The sequence below is a fragment of the Melopsittacus undulatus genome, chromosome 2 (genome assembly GCF_012275295.1).
Source record: "Melopsittacus undulatus isolate bMelUnd1 chromosome 2, bMelUnd1.mat.Z, whole genome shotgun sequence".
NCBI classification, from domain to species: Eukaryota; Metazoa; Chordata; class Aves; order Psittaciformes; family Psittaculidae; genus Melopsittacus; species Melopsittacus undulatus.
The window spans coordinates 102,083,819-102,102,919 of record NC_047528.1 but is presented as its reverse complement, the minus strand read 5'-3'; the positions used below and the strand labels follow the sequence as shown (position 1 = coordinate 102,102,919).

Below are 19,101 nucleotides of genomic sequence, written 5' to 3'. Positions count from 1 at the left end.
AGAGCTCCTTTCTGCCCATTTTAAGGCCAAAGAAACCAGCCTCTTGGTTCAGAAGTTGGCCTTTACAGGTAGGTACCTGAGCTTCTCCTCTTTCTTGCGCCACACGTTATAGGTTTCCACAATTACACAATTAAGTAAGCATTAGTACTTTGCAGGAGGTAAATAAGCTGATGCCAATGAAGCAGAACAGGGTACGAGCGCTACCTAAAATTGCTACCACCTTTTTTAGGACCACTGAATATTCTTAAAGTCTGTTTCTGGTCTTCTAAAGCTGCACTGAAGCCATCTGCTTATTTCCTCATGTCCTGTACAGTCTCCAGCTCCTGACTGAGGACAGACTTTGTAGAATCATAGAATAGTTTGGTTGGAAGGGACATTCAATGGTCATCTAGTCCAACCCCCCAGCAATGAGCAGGGACATCTTCAATTTGCTCAGGTTGCTCAGAACCACATCCAGCCTGGCCTTGGACTCTAAGACTTCATTGCTCAAGTGACAGAAAAATGTTATTTTCACACATCGCAAAGCAAGGAAGACAAGATAGGATCCAATCTATGGAACTTACTAATTATGGAGAAATAGTGTTAATTTTTTAAAACACTTCATTGCACAGTTTACTAGAAGAAACCCACAGACATATCAGAAGCTCATGTATCTGGCAAGAAACACTGAGGGAAAAGAAACTTCTGCATTGCTCACACCTAACACACTGAGCTGCCCTCTCAAGTAGTTATGAATAAACTGTTGTTGCTTAATCTAGTAGAAGTCCAAAATAGCCATTCTGGCCACAAACTATTGTGGAAATTTACTCAAGAGCTATACCCTTCTATTATTTTCACTTCTTCCCCTACCATGGTAAGCAGGTTCAATATGAACAATACATGATTACCTACTTGCATATCTGTGTTTTTATAGTGAAGGTATGAAACAGCTGTCCAGCAAACGCAAGCCATATAAAAACATACTGTTGCATTTTTCTGCTGAGCAGAGCCTTTGGATTTATGGTTTAGATTTTTTCCTCCTTTTGTTTTTTAATTTTCTTTTTTAAAATTCTGTGTTGATTTTTTGAACATTTAGAGTTGCTCTTATTTTAAACCTGTGTTAAACAGCCCTAAGGCAATAAAACTCAAAATAGTTATAGTCCAGATGGTTTACAGCAATATGCTTTATGCTAGTAACATCTTAACATCATACCTTGCACTAAAGACCAATAAACTACTAGAGCGCACTACATTTTGTTATCAGAAATAGAGACACAAACTACTGATTAAGACACACAGTATTGCCACTCACACAGGCATTTCTTTGAGGTGAAGCTAACAGTGAACTATCTGTTACAATTACTTGAGTGCAACAAGACATGACTTCCTTATTTACACATACACCCCTTGCCCATCCTTCAAACAAGCTTAACTGTAGGGTTAGAGATGGAGTTTTTATAACAGTATCTAACTATAACAAAACCACACAATTAACAAACTATCATCTATCAACCTTAAGTATACCCTGCAGGCTGTCCTGCTCTGTTCTGGATGAACTACAGGCTGCAGCTGTTGAGATTTCAACCTTTCACCCTCCCTGGGAAATAACATTGCCTCCCTTACAGCTCCCAATCCCTTAACTCTTCTGGAAGAGTTACTACAAATTTTTTTGACAGTCACTCTCAAATTCTAGAGCAAACACTGAGTTTTTTTTTGCAATAATTTTGTAAGTCTTTCCCTAAAACTGCAAGAATACTAAAAAAAACCCCTTCCCTACTGGGTTTAGTTAAATGCCATTAACAGCAATTAGCTCATCATTTTGAGTACCGTTATGCACACATGTACATGACAAACAGGTGATCGGGCCCATTCAGCATGTGCTTATGAAAGGCAGATCCTGCTTGACTAACCTGATCTCCTATGACAAAGGTGACCCACTTTGAGGATGAGGGAAAGGCTGTAGATGTTGTCTACCTAAACTTTAGTAAAGCCTTTGACGCCACTTCCCACAGCATTCTCTTGAAGAAACTGGCTGCTCATGGTATGGGCAAGTATGCTCTTTGCTGGGTAACAAACTGGCTGGATGGCTAAGTCCAAAGAGTGATGGTGAATGGAGTTAAATCCAGTTGTCAGCTGGCCACAAGTGGCATTCCCCAGGGCTCTGTATTGAGACCAGTTCTGTTCAGTATCATCATCAATGATGTGAATGAAGAGATCAAGTACACTCTCAGTAAGTCTGCAGATGACAAAGCTGTATGTCATCTGTTGAGAGTTTGATCTCTTTAAGGATTGAAAGGCTCTACAGGGGATCTGGACAGGCTGCATCAGTATTCTGAGGTCCTGCACTTGGGTCACAACAACCCCACCCAGTGCTACATAGTTGGGGAAGAGTAGCTGGAAAGCCACTTGTCAGAAAAGGGGGCCCTGGGGGTGTTGGTTAACAGCTGGCTGAATATAAGGTAGCAGCATATCCAGGCAGCCAAGAAGGCCAATAGCATTCTGGCCTGTATCAGAAACAGTGCTGCCAGCAGGGCCAGTGCAGTGATGATGCTCCTGTACCCAGCACTGGTGAGGATGCACCTCAAATCCCGTGCTCAGTTCTAGGCCTCTCACTGCAACAGAGATATTGAGCTGCTGGATTATGTCCAAAGAAGAGCAACAAAGCTGGTGAAGGCTCTAGAACCCCAAGTCTTATGAAGAGCAGCTGAAGGAAGTGGGGTTGTTCAGCCTGGAGAATAGGAGGCTCAGAGGAGACCTGATCACCCTACAACTCCCTGAAAGGAGGTTGTAGCAAGGTGGGTGCCAGTTTCTTCTCCCAAGTAACAAGAGAACACGGCTTCAAGTTGCACCAGGGAAGGTTTAGACTGAATATTAGGAACATCTTTTCAACAAAAAGGTTGTCAAACATTGGACCAGGCTGCCCAAGGAAGTGGTTGAGTCACCACCCCAGAAGTGTTTAAAAGATGTACAGATTGTGGCACTTAGGGACAAGGTTAGTGCTGGACTTGGCAGTGCTGGGTTTACAGTTAGACTCTATGATCTTAAAGGTTTTTTTCAATCTAAATGATTTTATATTTGAAAAAAGATACTGCTCTCCTTGGGTTGTTTTGTTTGGGTTTTTTTCACTGTCAGTATTTTCACCCCCTCCTGGTTTGCAGAAGTTTGCTAAAATATCCCACTGAATTGTAAATTAACTGCTTACTTTTATTCCCTAATTCAATCAATGCAAACATCAATTAAACAACAGAACATAATGAACCAGCTCTTCAAGCAACTGATTAAATTGCTGATTTTGCTGACTTTAATGGAAGAGACCTTGCTGAAGGGTCAAACCAAGGTATGAAACAGAGCAAAGACAAAACAAAGGGTATTTAAAGAACAAAACATTATGAATAACAGTATTACTCAGAAAAAAAAGTTTGTAAAGTATTTATGAAGATATTCATACAGCCTGCAAAACATTCATTTAAACAAGAAAATGTAGGTCAACATTCTTCAAACAGCATCATCAGGAATCTGTAGCAGCTTTCAGTATCGCATGTAGGACAATGAGTGTGGTACTCACATGAGAATGTAGCATCAGTAGGGTGTACCTAACTCAGCTCTTACAAACATAAACGGCCTTAGTTACACGAGTGTCTTCTCACCATCCCATTCCCCTTTCTTTAAGAAAGTTCTGTAGTCAAGAAAGACAGCCTTTTTAGTGAAGACTTTCTTAACCTGGTTTAGTAAACAGAACCATTGTCTTGTTTATGGAACAAATTATTCTGGCTGCATTTTTAATGGTGACAGCATTTTCCAGCTCTCCCTATTTTAAAATAACTGAGTGTTACAGAAAGCTAATCAAAGGAAAACAAACTCCTACAATATAAATATTGCACTAGAAAATTCCCATGTCAGAGATGCAAGAAAATAGGCAATTGAGAAGACACAGCTCAGATGTAAAATGACAGGCCCATTCCAGCTTGTTTATCGCAACACAAAACCCTGCATCTTGATTTAAGCTCATCAACCTGACTGACAGAGGTCATGGTGCCCTTAGGCCAAGGTCAGTCAGGGTTAAGCAAAACAAGGTGGACAAAACTGGAACTCAACTATTCAATTTCCTCCTCTTTCTAAAAAGCCTATGGTGATCCACACAAAGGAAGGGGTGAGGAGCCCAGCATGCCAGGGCACAATGTTCATAGTGTTAGCTGGTCAGTTTTCTGTAAGTAAGCAAGCAATGGGATGCATAAGCATTATAAAAAGATTGATGGGTAATTTTTATCAAGAATCTAAGCCAACTTCCGCTCATCAACTTCCTACCCAAGTGCCAAGGCAGAACTACAATTACAGAATTATCAGACCTTGTTATGGTATTAAGTGATCTCAAGATCAGCCTGCATCTCCTATGGACAGATGGGTCCACCCCAGCTCCCACCAACACACTGAGTACATTGCAAATTTATTATATAATCCCAGAGGCTAATATTTTCTTTCCTTGGTGGAAGTGGAAAACCAATGTCCTGGTCAGAACTGCATCTTTACATACAATTAGTCCTTATTTTGCAACTTCATCAAGTGTGGTATCTGATACGAGTCACGACCTCAGAGCTCCAGTTTATCTTTCAACTTACATATGCAGTTGATGCAGCCATGCCACAGAATAATCACACACAAAACTACAGCTGTTGGACTGGGCAATCACATGACCACATTACAAGCACCTTTTTCCATTACCCTTGTAAGCCTTACTTTTCCTTTCTTCCTTGAAATTAGGTTGTCAGTAATACCATGCAGGAGACTTTTCTGTATGTGCCACTCATTTTATAAAGCACCTTTGACTATCACTAAACATTTAACTAAAAAGTGGTTACTGCTGAATTAAAAACTACTAATCTTAAAACATTGTTGGCTCCATACCTAGTCCTGTAAGTTTAACTCCTTGCTAATGCAATTAACTGACAGCATGAAAATTTCAGCTCACTCAGACCTCAAATTCCTAGCTCTTGTAGTTGTGGGGGAGGAAGGGAAGTGAGCATGAAAATATGGTTTGAGTGGACCTTGAAATTTGAAGAGACAGCAGAAAAAGCACAAAAAAAAACCTACTAAAAAGTTTAAAAAGAAATATCGGGATTTTTAAGATGCAGACAGTCTCTTGTGGGTTTGCTTGTGATCACCAGTACTGCAGCACTGCTTCCTTTTGGTCAGGATGTAGTGCACGCCTGGTGGAACAACTACACAGCAAGATGACAACCAAGAAGGGTGTTTTCTGATCATCATTTGTCTCAAGTTATGTGCCTTAATGTACTCACATTATGGCAGCTTATCTATATTTTCTGCCAAATATATACAGTCTTCATCATTAACTCTTCCAGTTCTTGCTCTTGCACAGTTCATTAAATCTTCCCCTCTTCAGGAAGGAAATGCTGTAGCGGACAATACAACAGCACTGCAGCAGAATCTTAAAGGCACTGAAGTAGCTGAGTCAGTCGAATGCCTTCCTCACACACTTCTTATATTTTTTCATCATTTCCAATCCTCCTTTTGATTTCAGTTTACTAAGAAACAGAAGACCTCAGGAATATTTAGTTTCAAAGAGGATATATTGAGTTACCCTAGCAAAGTGGCTGTGAATTAAAACTACATTACTAACTCTCTAACAACAGTGGCTTAGTTTTGTAGTAGCAAGTTAGCATCTTAGTTGGAAAAGATTCTTGCTAACCTGCCCCACCCCATACAAAACCAAAGCAGATATTCCTGTTCCTGAAGGCCTGGGCAATCCATGACACCAAAAAAACAAGGTTAAAATGTCACTGGGGACTTCCACCACCTCACAATATCTGTACCAGCAGTGGAATATTCTTCCTGCACTGGAAGATATGATGTTTCTCTTTCAATTATGAAGGTATAAGCAGTTGAGGAAGAGTTTGGTGACTTGGTATGAAAACCAGAGCCTTCTTCCTCTGCAACAGCTTACCAAACTAGCTATTTACTTCAACAGGATCCTGCTAACTGTGAAAAAAGATGATCTTCCTCCAGAGCTCCTCTTTGTTAAGGAAGGTTTCCAGTGTTTCCCTAACATTTTCCCTCTCTAAAGCTGCAAAAGGCCTGAAAATATTTTTTTTCTCCATGTACTCAACTGCAAGCAATGTCCAGTAAATTCTATATCACAGTAGTAGTGATGTTTAGTAGGTTTAAGTCAACTGTTGTTCTATTACAGCCATAAATATAGCCTCTGCTGACATTAATCTAGCGGGAAGAGATGTAAACTAAAGCTATGCCCACCTCTGACTTTTTGCATGTTTGCATGCTAAGTACTGCACACAAATTCAGGACAGGCTGTGAGAGTTAACAGATTTGGTTTAGGAACTAAGTGCTTGCCTGCCTCCCTTTCATCATCCTGCTAATGATGAAACCTACTATGTACCACAAGAGACAGCAAGACATTTATTTTGTGGACAAGTCATCACCATTTTATTCTATTTCTGCCTTTCAAGTACAGACACCAGTGCTTTGCTTCTCACCAGAACATTCCCAACAGCTGGGTCAAGCAAGAAGGAAAAACAATTTAATCTGTATTTTTCAGTTACAATCTTTATTTCAGTTTGCTTCTGTCTAAAATATTCAAAGAGATCTCTGCATCACTTTCCCTGGTGTGTGACTCTCCAGTTTTACTTAAAGCTCAGAAGCATACCTAGACAGGATGGCTGGTGGAAGAGGGAGGTTAGCTCCCCTACAGAAGGCTGCAGGCAGGTCTGGGAACAAGCACAGTTTATCTGCCTGTTTTGGGCATAACAGGCAACACAGCACCTACTCCCCTCCAAATCTTCATCTCCAGTCCCACACTCCCACCTCAATTCCCATTACTTTTTCATGCAAGAAATCAAGTATGGCGGTCTGTTCTAGCCAAACCTAAGGCCTTCAACATTTCAGGCAAGATCTGAAAGACATGAGTTCATAGCTTTCCAAAGAAAACATGCCAACAATAGGGAGAGTTTGGCAAAAGCTGCAAAAAGCTTGTAGGTCCTGACTTACTCTTGCAGTCATTACCAGGCTCAGACCCTCTTGTTCTTACATCCTTTTTATCTAGTGCAGTACATAACCTCTTTTTCACTCCTCTTCCCTCCCTCTGCCTGACCACCCAGGAGCTTTCACATGTGTCCCACAGTGGGAGCTAGAACAAGAAAAATAAAAAGGTCAGAAGGAAAAACAAAAACCCCAAAAACGGGAGGCTGCATGCACTCAAGACTGTTTCTTGGATAGCAAAAAAGACACGTGCAAGCCTAGGTCAAGTTACTACAAGTTTTTTTAAAGCTTATTGAAACAGCCTCCCTTTCAGCTGCAAAAAAAGGTACCACAGTCAGTGATGTGCCTTGTTTCACAGAGATACATAATTTTTGGATTTACCAGTGCAAAATATAATGTCACTTTGACACTAAATACTAGCTTCACAGATGAAAAACAAGAGTACACAGCATCAGCCAGTGCATTCTGCCAGAAAAGCCTGACGAGCAAAACACAATGGAGCACTGGGGATTTGGTCTCACTGAAATGGCCCTCAATAGGAGCAGCATTTGGTGCAACTGTCTGATGCTGAGTTAATTAGCCATGCTGAGAGGCAGAACATGTTATCTCCAGCTTGTGGCTATCACAGGGTTGCTATGTCACCCTTGAGATCCAAGCTAATATTTTGGCTCAGATCACAGTGTAATGTGGATCCCTGGCACCAGGTCAAGGTGACAGAATGCTCCATTGCATGGTGTAGACATACAATTAAATCTGCAAGTGTAAAATAGCTGGTTTGATATATCTCAACTGGTGAATGTTGTTTTAAGTTATTTTTCCCCCTCCAAGATAGAAAACTATATTCTCTGATGTTCCAAAATGGCTTGGGGCTCATCCCAACAAGAGACACGCTTTTTGTAATACAGCTAAACACTGCTAACTTGAGTTTAAAAGCCCTGGGTAGATCTCAATCCAACTTGTGGCTTTTTGGGGAAGTGGAACAACAGTAACTACCGGATTCTCACCTAACTGGAGCTTTCTAAGTATCACAGATTTCCAGAAACATTGCCTATAACTATAACCAAGAGTAAGATTAAGTCCACAGACTCAGCTTCTTGCCCGCTTTTGTGCCTTGAGACGAGGACTAGAATGAAGCGTCCAATTTATGCAAAGGTGCACAGAAGTTGGGAACAGATGTTTCCATATGCTTTCTCTGTCCTGTTTCTCTACAAGCCTCTTCCCCCAACACACTTCACTCCCTCTTCCTCCCACCCCCAGCTCTTTTTCTTCCTCCAGTGCACCTAACACAGACCAGTAGTTTCTGCCATGCCCACCAGCCACAAGGATTCAGTGCCGTACAAAACCAACTACTTTGGATTCAGTTAAAAAGATAACTTGTGCATGAAAAGAACAAAGCTGGTATCAGCTGAGCACAGATAGCTCTGCTTTGCCCCCCAAAGCTTTAATCAAGGCAAACACCAACTCCAACTACACCTTTAAAAATAAAAAAGCAATCACAAACGCAGTAACACAGCCTTAGCTGAAAGATTTCTTCCAGCCCTGCTGTGCTATCCCAGATCAACCTTTAAAGCTTTAGCCAACCTAACCTAGGCTGCTATTTATATATTACACATCACAGGTGTTGGTATAATACACAGCAGAATAAAATACACAGAAAATGGATGCCATAAATCCACACAGCTCCTCCTGCATACTGTGGTGACAACACTTTTCCTTCTCAGCCTATACTTTCTCCCTGCCTTCAGTTCTTCTTCCAGAAAGACTGGAATATAAACAAGCCTGAAGGAACAGAGCAGCATGGTTTTGAATTGTTCTGCTGCTTCACCTCCTTTTAAACCAGAAAGACAAAAGACATTCTACACAACAGTTGAGAAAACACCAAACCATTTAGATCACTATAAGGTCAGTAACTCATTTACACCCACTCTTCTTTGTCCATGAGTGCTTGCAGAGCCAGAGACTTGAGGTCAAATGAACAACCCTTCTTAGGTTTCCCAGAGCGAAAAGATGGAAAAAAGTGGAAGTTATAAACCATATCAGTTATGAACCATATCAGCTCACCAGTTCCCTCCCTTCCTCCCCTGCCCTGAAACCATACCAGTCTAAATAAATAAATGTCCAACAAGAGAACTTTATCTATATCATGCATGCACATTCACTACAGCATTAAGTTCACCTTAAAACAAGGCACACTTTGTCTCCTTATAATGCCTAACTAAAGCATTCAGCTCTAGCTGATTGGGAGTCAGTGATTTAACCTCAGCTCTCACAAGACTGGCTAGTAATTACAAAACTGTATCTACCAGTCATCATGGGGAAAATAAAGAATAATCTCAACCATAGGCTAAAATAAATAAATCACACCAAAACAAACAAACAAACCCACCCCACTCACAGGCAAATTAGGACTCTCAAGGACAGAGGGAATAAAGTTGGGTGGGGATGTGTGTGTGTGTGCGCGCTCATTTTTAACAACCATAAGTGAGAGGACCGATTTACTTAACTTCCCTACCAGCACCTAGAGAATGAAATGCTCCCTATCTACATCAACAGTAGATACCAAGTAAATCAGACTAATTTCTCAGTCATAATAGTATAAATCCTGATGGCTACCCATCTCAGAATCTGCCCCTGAAGAAACACAAGTGCTTGCTGCATGACTAGTCTTCACAGTAGCATTTGCAAGCCTTAGTTATGATAAAGTCCCAAAATGCATGGACCGCCATCATCTGATGCCACAGTTCTTTTTATAAAAAGCAGCAAATTACATTATGCTGGTTTGTGTGGATTAAGAGGCCCAGCATACAAAACTGAACAGTTTAATTTTCACTTAGGTAACACACAAAGCACATCTGTGGTCAGAGCTCCAAACTTAATGTTCACCGATTTTTGCCAAAACAAAAAACAATAAGCATAAAAAAATACACATTAAAAAAAATCAAGATTCCCAGTTGCCTGAGACGGAATTTACCCCAACAGCAGATTCTGCAAGTCAATCTGCTGCAATGCATATGTGCCAACAGAGAGCTCTGGGATTCTCAGGAATGCAGCAAAATGAGTCAGTGAGAAGTGTAAAACTAAATTAATTCAGGGGGGAGGAAAATGAAGGTAAGTGGTAGCATTCACCCCACACTACTAAGTCCTGCAAGTTTCCTTGGGCAATAATCCTGCCAGCCCAGGTATGGACACCAGGTGCCCACCAATGCTGCTCTATCACTCACCTAAGATGGACAGAGGAGAGAAAAATACAACAGGGTCATGGGTCCAGATAAGGACAGGAAGAGATCACTCACCAATCACCATCATGGGTAAAAGAGACTTGAATTGGGGAAATTAGTTTTATTATTAGTTATTAGTATTATATTTTGTTATATTACCGATCAAATCAGAGCCAGATAATGAGAAATAACACCAAATATTGAGAACACCTTCCCTCCACCCATTTCTTCTTCCTGGGCTTAACTTTACTCCCAGATTCTCTGCCTCCTCCCACGTGGCAGCACAGGGGACAGGGAATAAGGGCTACTATTGGTACATTACACATTGTCTCTGCCACTCCTTCCTCCTCAGAGGAGGACTCCTCACACTCTTCTCCTGCTCCAGTGCAGGGTCCCTCCCACAGGAGACAGTTCTGCAGGAACTTCTCCAATGTGAGTCCTTCCCACGGGCTGCACTTCTTCATGAACTGCTCCATTGTGGGTCCTTCCAAGGGGTGCAGCCCTTCTGGAAAAGGCTGCTCCAGCAAGGGTCCCTGTAGGGTCACCAGTCCTGCAGCAAACCTGCTCCAGCCATGGGCTTCCCACAGGGTCACAACCTCCTTTGAGCATCCCCCTGCTCATGGGGTCTTACAGGGGCTGCAGGTGAAGATCTGCTCCATCCTTGGAACTCCATGGGCTGCATGGAGACAGCCTATTCCAGGCTGTATGCAGCCTGTACCACAGGCTGCTCTGACACTTGGAGCACCTCCTCTCCTCCTTCTTCAGTGACCTTGGTGATTGCACAGCTCCCACATTCTCACTTCTCTCTCCAGCCGAAGTTGCACAGTGGATTTTCCCCCCTTGTTAAACGTGTTACCCCAGCGGTGGTACCACCATCACTGATGGTCTTGACTGGCAGTGGGTCCATCTTGTAACCAGCTGGCCTTGGCTCTATCAGACATAGCGGAAGCTGCCAGCAGCTCCTCACAGAAGACACCCATGTGGCCCCCTACCAAATCCTTGCCATGCAAATGCAATACATCAGGAGAAAGCTGGAGCTCACCAACAGCTTGAACAGCTTCTCTGATACCATTAATGCCTTAATTCAGCATTGCAATGAATACATTCACATTGCCTTTCGATTCTGACATTTTATCAGAATACACAACTTGGCTGCTAACTACTATAAGAAAGCTATATCCAAACTGACAGTGCCAAACTGGAAAAACTTGAATATTGTAAATATTAAGGCTATTTGCAAAAGCCCTTCTTTATATGCAGCTTTGTTTTCTTAGCACTAAAGCTCAAAAAAAATGTTATTTACAATAACAACAAAAACACCCATACGAAGAAAAAGAAAATGAGCAACATCATAACTAAGAATGGGTTGTAGACATGAAGTGTTTTTGATCTAACAAAGAACTCTTGTACAGGTTGCAGCAGAGCCTGTATCTGATCCCCTAAAGGCATTTAGCGCTTTGCTTCATTTCTTAGATGTGAATAGAGAAACTACCACACACAGTATTCAAACAGTGCTTCTCCTGAGGATTTTGAGAGCTATGAGATACATAGCATAGTTGAAAAACGTAATCCTGAAGAATATTTAATGCAGCATAAGAAATCTTTTCTGAATGGGAAAGGCTGCCAGTAAGTGTACATATGTTAAAAAAAAAAAAATTTTGATAGGTGTATCCAGCTTAAGCATTCAGAGTATCATTGTGCTTTTCTTTAGACAATGTTAAAAACAAATTCACACAAAAGCCCAGAACAAAGATCAGTCTAAAAGACAAAACCAGAATTGGAATTCATCACAGACTGTTAGTTGCTATAAGGGAACTTAGGTCCCTATAGAAAAGTTTATGTAAGTTCATTTATGTATTTCTGTATATAGACAGCTATAAAATAACACTACAACAGGCCATACTGCAGTGCTAACTTTTAGTGGTTATCCAAACTACAGTGGAGCTCATAGACCTGATTCATGCACCTTCATTTCCTTACCTATACATTAGGAAAGCTAATTATCTCTGACTGTAATCTTCAATTGCCATCTGTCTGGGAGAAAAGCTGCCTAAATTAGTCCAGTACAGAATGCTGGGAAAGCTTATGTGCTACACAGAGACACACATTTAGGGCTTTCAGACCTCAATCCTCTCTGAAGGTTAACCACAACCCATTTCCTCCCCAAAACTGAAAATCAGTGTATCACCACTCAGAGGAGGGGGGTGAGGAAAGGAGAGGTGTTGGGTTTTAGGTTTTGGGTGGGTTTTTTTTAAGAGGACAGTCACCCCTAAAACTGGGGTCAAAGGTGCATTTCACCACACCCACACATCCTCTTTCAGGGTCTCACAGCTCTCCTGCTGGGGTTGTCCTGCAGTGGCTAAAATGCCTACGGTCCAGCTGAGAGCCAAAAGCATGCAGGCAGCTGGGCAGCCTTCCTGCGAGTGACAGACTGCAAACCTGCAGTCCAGTCCCTGTCGCAGTGATGGCTTCACACAGGACCTTCTGCTACATAACAACAGCACCCTTCGGTTCGATTTGTTCCTTTCTGAGCCAAGTCTGGCTGCTGTAGGTGAAACAGGGTGCCTCTTTCTGCTGTTTGATTCTCAGTTTCAAGAGTCCTGAAGTGCTACACAAAGCAAACAGCAGTTTCTTCAGGATCACAGTATTCTTAAACAGATCAGCCATTCTCCCTTACCTGAACTTTGCTGAGCACCAGATTTGACCTGGGCTGTATGTGTGAATACCTCTTCTTAAGATAAGACAGTAAACGGGTAAGCTCTTAGACAAGACAGAGTTCACCTCCTGTGAGTCACCAGCAGGGTGATGGATCTCTGTCGTGGAACAGCTCTGCTCTTCCTGCCAAACTGGCCTACACTGCAGCAAGGATAAAACATAAGGATAAAGTCTGATATTTGCTTCAGCATAAAACTGGAAGTCCTCTAGAACAAGATACACAGTAAGCATATCTGCTTTCTTGCCTATTGACATCTCTTTCTTGCTACCCTGACCACATCACATCCACCTCAGCCTCCAGCACAACCATGTCTTCTCAAATTGTAAGTAATGCCACAGACAGCACAGAACTCCATTAGAACATGAAATGCAGTACATTAAAAGGCTTTTTGTTCTGTTAGAGCACATGCTCTTAGCATGAAATGAAATTTATGCAATCATATCCTGTACGCATGCATACATGTCCTTTCCTTCCTTCCCTATAGAACTTTTGAACCCCTCTGGCTAATTTCAGTCAAACTTGACAGATTAGGAACTTAATGTGTTTGAGACCTGCACAAACTTTGCAAAAATAGCTTAGTATAACAAAGAAGTGCCATAAGATCATCTTTCTTTAAAGATCAGAAAGTCTACATACAGAAAGACATCAGAAACCTGGTTTCATTATATCTGCTTATCACACAATTGTAGCAGATATTATAAAAGCCTCTGGCCATTAAAAAAGTGCTAAAATTTTGAAAAGCCTTGCACAAATATGTAAGTGTCCAAGTTTCACAAAACAGTGGCCTGAAGTTAAACATTTTAAATACCCCTTTCAGTCACTTAATGGTGTTAGCTGACTTCAATCACACAACTTCAAAAAGTCACTGACACCAGTTAGCATTTAACATAGGAAATATTTGCTGAGAAATCCGAAGAATGAGATGAATATTGTATTTTACCATTCTTTCTGAAAAGCTCTGAACAACATTCTCACTGTAGATTAAAATGTAGATTAAAAATCCTTAAACTAAGGTTTAAGGCTTAAACCATGAAAAGCCTGTATCTCACACTGAAAGCAAATTATGGCATGCCATTAGCACAAAAGAAAGAAGGAATGAAAACAGCTATTCTGTTCAAATGGCTCCAATGCAAATGAAGTAACAGTGTTTAACATGTTTTGAAAGAAAAGGCAGTCAATCCTGAGAAACCATACAACTGCTATTTACAGTGACCAGTAATTTTAACCACCTGGATACTCAAAATCCAGCTTACATGCATGGCCTGTGCTCTACTGCACAAAGCAAGCAACACAGGCACAAGAAACACTCTGCTATGTCACACCAATATTCATCACGCCCACTAGTCTGTCCCCAGCAGTGACAGAGGAGATGCGATTTAGGGACAGCACATTGTTGACTTTCTGGTTAGTTCCCCTTGCAGCATCTGCAATTGCTTCTTACAGGATCTGGCAGATAACATCACTGCCTACTCTTTCTATCATCCTCTTATGGACCCACCAGTGTCTATACTTGGGAGCCAGGGCAAATAAAAGGACAGGAAACCCACCAAAGGAGACTGAAGTGTTACTGCTACATCAGAGCTGCTGAATCACAGGGCACTTCACTACAAACACAATATTGAGGCCCTCAATTTTATGAGAGTGGGGAATTAAAACTGCTGTGGGTAGCTATAAAATTAGGGAGTAGGGGAAATAAGCTTATACAGCCTTCCAGAGTCTCATCTGAGGCAATTAAGTCAATTCTCAGCTAAGGCGAGCAAGTCACTGTGTCCCATTAAATATTGCAAAACATTTGGGCAAGCTGCAGTTTTCCCTTAACAGTCTCCCAGCTAACCAAATGAGAAGGCAGTAACTTGTCTACACTAGGGGCATGATCAAGACTAGCTACCACATGCTAGCAAGCCTTGTACGCACTCACCAATACAGACAAATCCTAACTTGTTCTCACACTTCAAGAGGATTTATTATTATGGCTCCACTTAATCTTGTGCAAATGTTATGTTCAGACAAACCCTACAGGGTATCTCCCATCTATACCACTAACCCTCTTGTCCTGGTCTCAATCCCACACATTTGACTTCAGACTACCTTGAAGCACTGTGAAGATGCAGGTGATATGTTTCCAGGGTGCTCAGACATGACACTGGTGGAGGACGGAGAGGCAAGTTCAAGAACCTCACAGAAACAGGAATTATCTATTTTTACTGTCAAAAGATGAATGAAGTTGTGCCTTCATTCAGCAACAACAGCTCTTCAGCAGCAAGCACCTCCCTCTCTCTCCACTGCAGTGAGGAAAACCCAACAGCTCCTTCCCCACACTGTCCCTTGTGTTATGCTAGAGTACTTGTATACTCCTTTACCTAAACAGATCAGTGACCCACCATGGGTCATTGTGTAGCCAAAAAAAATCTCAGCACAACACACCTGCAAAAAAATTAGCTGCCCAAAACAGAGCCCAGTTATAACCTATATATATATATATATATATATATATATATATACTAGAAAAAAAAGAAAGATAATGGCAAACCCACAAATTCTCCCCCCCAGCCCTCCATCCCACATGGAGTATAATTTGTATTTTATACACACATTTTGTATTGACTATTAAATGAGCATTATATTAAATGACCATTATCCTCTTCCAAGGCTCCAGGTAATACAGTGACATGCCCCTCACACCATTCTCATTTTTCTGCTGGCCAAAGGGCTCTGAAAAGCAGCAATGAAAGAAAGCAGTGGCCAGCTACCACTGCACAAGTGCCAGTCTGCTGATCCAGTCTAACAAAGAACTCTTCTGAGCTCTGCAGCAGCTGATCCTTATTTCATCGTTTCCTGAACTTGTACTCACAAGGACTAGAAGTTTTCCTCAGAGTGAGCTGAAGACTCAGTGGAAATCCAAGACTGCTAGCCACCCATCTCACAAAGTTTCCTACTGGCTAGCAGCCCAAAAGAAAGCAATATTCCCCTACGGAATGGAAAATTACACTCTAAATCAAGAGATGTTAAGAAGAGGTTCAATAATTAAGTCTGAACTTCATTTCATTTCTGTCAGCTCTTAAAACCAGTTCCTTCATTACTCCATTCCTGCCCTTCTAACAGGAGGGAGGATCAGCTTTGTGGGTCCTCAGACTTTCCAGCCTTCCCTTCCCAGCCAGGGCAAGTGGGGGGCTATTCAAGTTTTTTCCTTGCTCTTCCTGGCTCCCCACGGGGGCTGGAATGTAAAGAATAGCTCTAGCACAATGTACTCCAGCTTTGCTGTTGCTGCCAAAGCTGGAAGCAGAGGCAGTGCAGAACAATTACATGCAAAGTTTGGGTATTATCCGGGGAAGCTTAAAATTTGCTCAATCTGTTGCAGTGCTTCCTCTTGAGATATCAAGGCTTTTACCTTCAAGACCAAAGAATGACCAACTTTGAAAGCTGAAGAGACCCCACTCAAACAAAATGAACTTTAAAAGGAGATGATATTTGAAGATGGCAGGTACAGAACACAGCAAGAAGCAGTACCACAAAGTATTTTGCAACATTCTGCACCTCCATTTGCTCAATGCACTTTTCAAAAGGCAGCAATACTACACACAAGCCACGTGTTCACTGTTTTTGCTTCATAGCACACCTGAGCTAATACTGCCCATCACTTTTCAGCTTTTCAACCATTCTGCACAAGCAGTAGCTACAGATATCAGCAATTACTGCACTAAGCCACAAAGTGAGAATAATTTTCACACACCACGGAAAGCTGACTTGTAAAGGAAACAACAGCTTGCACATCATGTTTTCCCTCCAACCTCAGTATACATCAAGAAAAACTGAGGGTTCTTTTCATTCTTCTGTAGCAGGATGAAAGAAAGATTTCTTTCAGGACAGAGAAGTTTTAATTTCCCTTGCGGACTATGAATAGGTACAGAAGTAGCCACACATAACACAGCAAAAATGGAAGTAGGAGAAACCAGATTAATGGGGAAGTTTGGGGGGAGGGGAGGATATTCTGCTACAAAGCTCTTGCTCTTTTGAGTAAACAGGTGGTAAAAATTAGAGACTCTGAAAAAGAAAAAACCCTGTACATTCAGTTACCCCATAAATTAATTTCACAATATTATTTACTAGCTTCCCTATAATGCCAAAGAAATCAATGAACAAATTACTCGAAAAATGACGAGTTGTCATAAGCTTGATAAATTTATCTCCACCTAAACACACAGCACACATTAGCTAAAATAGTGCAACCACCTGTAAAGAAAGATGCCTGTAAAATGTATTTCAAGTAATCTTGAGCCTGTTCCTAAAATGCACTTAACTAGGGAGACACAGCAGAGTACCTCTCATCACACACACAGTAAAAAAAACCTTTCATGCCTCTTAGTAAAATAACGTTAACGTTAAGGTAGAAAGACAAACAAACCAAGATGCTGTGCTACAGCTCAAGCTATACCGTGGAGAAAAAAAAAAAAGCAAGAGCCTTCCCCTACAAGCTCTTTGAGTCAATGTTGTGGACCACCTCATGTACATATTCCATCTTCAAATGACCAATCACACTACATCCACTTCCAAGCCAAAATACTTGAACCAATCTCCAGCAGCATACGAAGCATACAAACATAAGAAAAAAAAAACCAAACAAAAAAACCCAAATCAGCCAAAGCAGTGTATGAGACCTTTACCAAGCCTGTCTTGGGAGAACAGATCAAACCTTTACTGAAAGGCACTAATCGTGGTGTGCCCAGAAACTAACAATGAAAACAGGCCAGGATAAAAGTGTTAAAGACACAAAGAAGCTATCATAAGAAAAACTCTTCACAGTCCCTGCCTTCTATCCAAAAACGATCACACAAGGAAGAAAGCAATCATCTGAAGTGCTATAAAACTGTCTCTGCATGTAAGCTTTCAAAGGTCTGAGGAGACAGTGGAAGTGTCTCAAGCACTTGCCCCTGCAAATGAGACCCACTGCCCCATCAGTTACTGTATTTTCCTCCTCAGTGAGGCAACTCCCCTTCGTAATTGCTAAAGCTATTATTCAGCAGCACACACACTACCTCATACCTACGTAGTTATACTATAGTACATACTATACACCAATCACCTTTTATAGCCAGAACACTGTAACTTGTCTATTTCCCCACTTATTCACAACTCAGGCACTTGTGATCTTCCTGCCGGCTTTCAGGTTTGGCTGTCCTGCTTACATGCTCTGCAGCTGCTCCCAAAGGCACCTCAGCAACAGGGAATTGATCTCACAGAGAAACTTTTCTGCTAGTTTTGAACAGGGGCGTACTTGAACACAGGGAGTCACACAAGTCTCAACAGATGATTCATACATCCCACAAAAAAAAGAGGTCGTCTACAGCTAAAATGACCCTTAGGGAGATCATGGATTTACCCACCTTTAATACTATAGCCTTAAGTTTAAGAAATAAATTGACTTACAGAGAGACAGACATGCTAAAGAAGCAGGTAATGTATCAAGAAAGATGTAAAGAAAGGTTTATAGGTTTATTTCACATAGGTGAGAAGAATAAAAACAAGGATATGGTCGTGCTATCTTACATGTGGAAGGAAAGCTATTTTAGTTTCAGTTCTATGAGCTAATCAGATAAGAATATATCCTATTTGGAAATGGATGGGTAAGAAGCCTTGCTCCATACACATTTCCTTTTCCTTTAAGCCGACTCCGAATGTAGCTTTTTAAGTATAGTACCATGGCATTCACCACAAAGTACATATGTATTTTTTTAATGAACAATGTTTTTAGACAGTTCAGCTACAATAGAATTGCCAGGTTAAAACAATTTCATCCCATCACAAAGTCTGTCCTTTCTAAATCGTTTTGCAACCACAAGGTATGGAAGAACAGATTGACATAAAGTGGGTACAGAGAGGGACAAAACCTGAAGAAACCTGGACAGAAAGTTTCAGCTGGATAGCAGGAGCACAACAGCTGAGCTGTTCATCTGGCTGGAAATTTTAATTTGCGAGGGGACACAAGCCTGACCTCACAATTTGCAATACCTAAAATAGAAGCACCACCCCCACTGCCAGAAAATAATCTAGACTTCTTTTTTAAAAAAAAAAAAAAAAGAAGAGAACATAAAACTTCCAGGGTTTGTTTCTTCCCTAAACTACAAGTAATGGATTTGCATAGCTTCAGGCTGAGTCTACCCACAGAGCCATTGTTCCTTCCCC

General features: G+C 41.3%; 1 protein-coding gene across 8 annotated transcripts in view; it reads right to left on the bottom strand.

Moving 5' to 3' along the window:
• The window catches only part of ST3GAL6 (ST3 beta-galactoside alpha-2,3-sialyltransferase 6), a 76,957-nt gene that overhangs the window by 27,685 nt on the left and 30,171 nt on the right, over nt 1–19,101 (bottom strand). Inside the window, exon 1 of one of the 8 annotated variants that reach the window (XM_031051264.2) lies at nt 12,883–12,904. The exons of 6 other annotated variants lie outside the window; for them this stretch is intronic. The gene's annotated coding sequence lies outside the window, so the exon portion shown is untranslated. Of the gene's footprint in view, nt 1–6,996; nt 7,066–12,882; nt 12,905–19,101 lie in introns of those variants that run through there. One more of the 8 variants, XM_031051262.2, reaches the window with a different exon arrangement.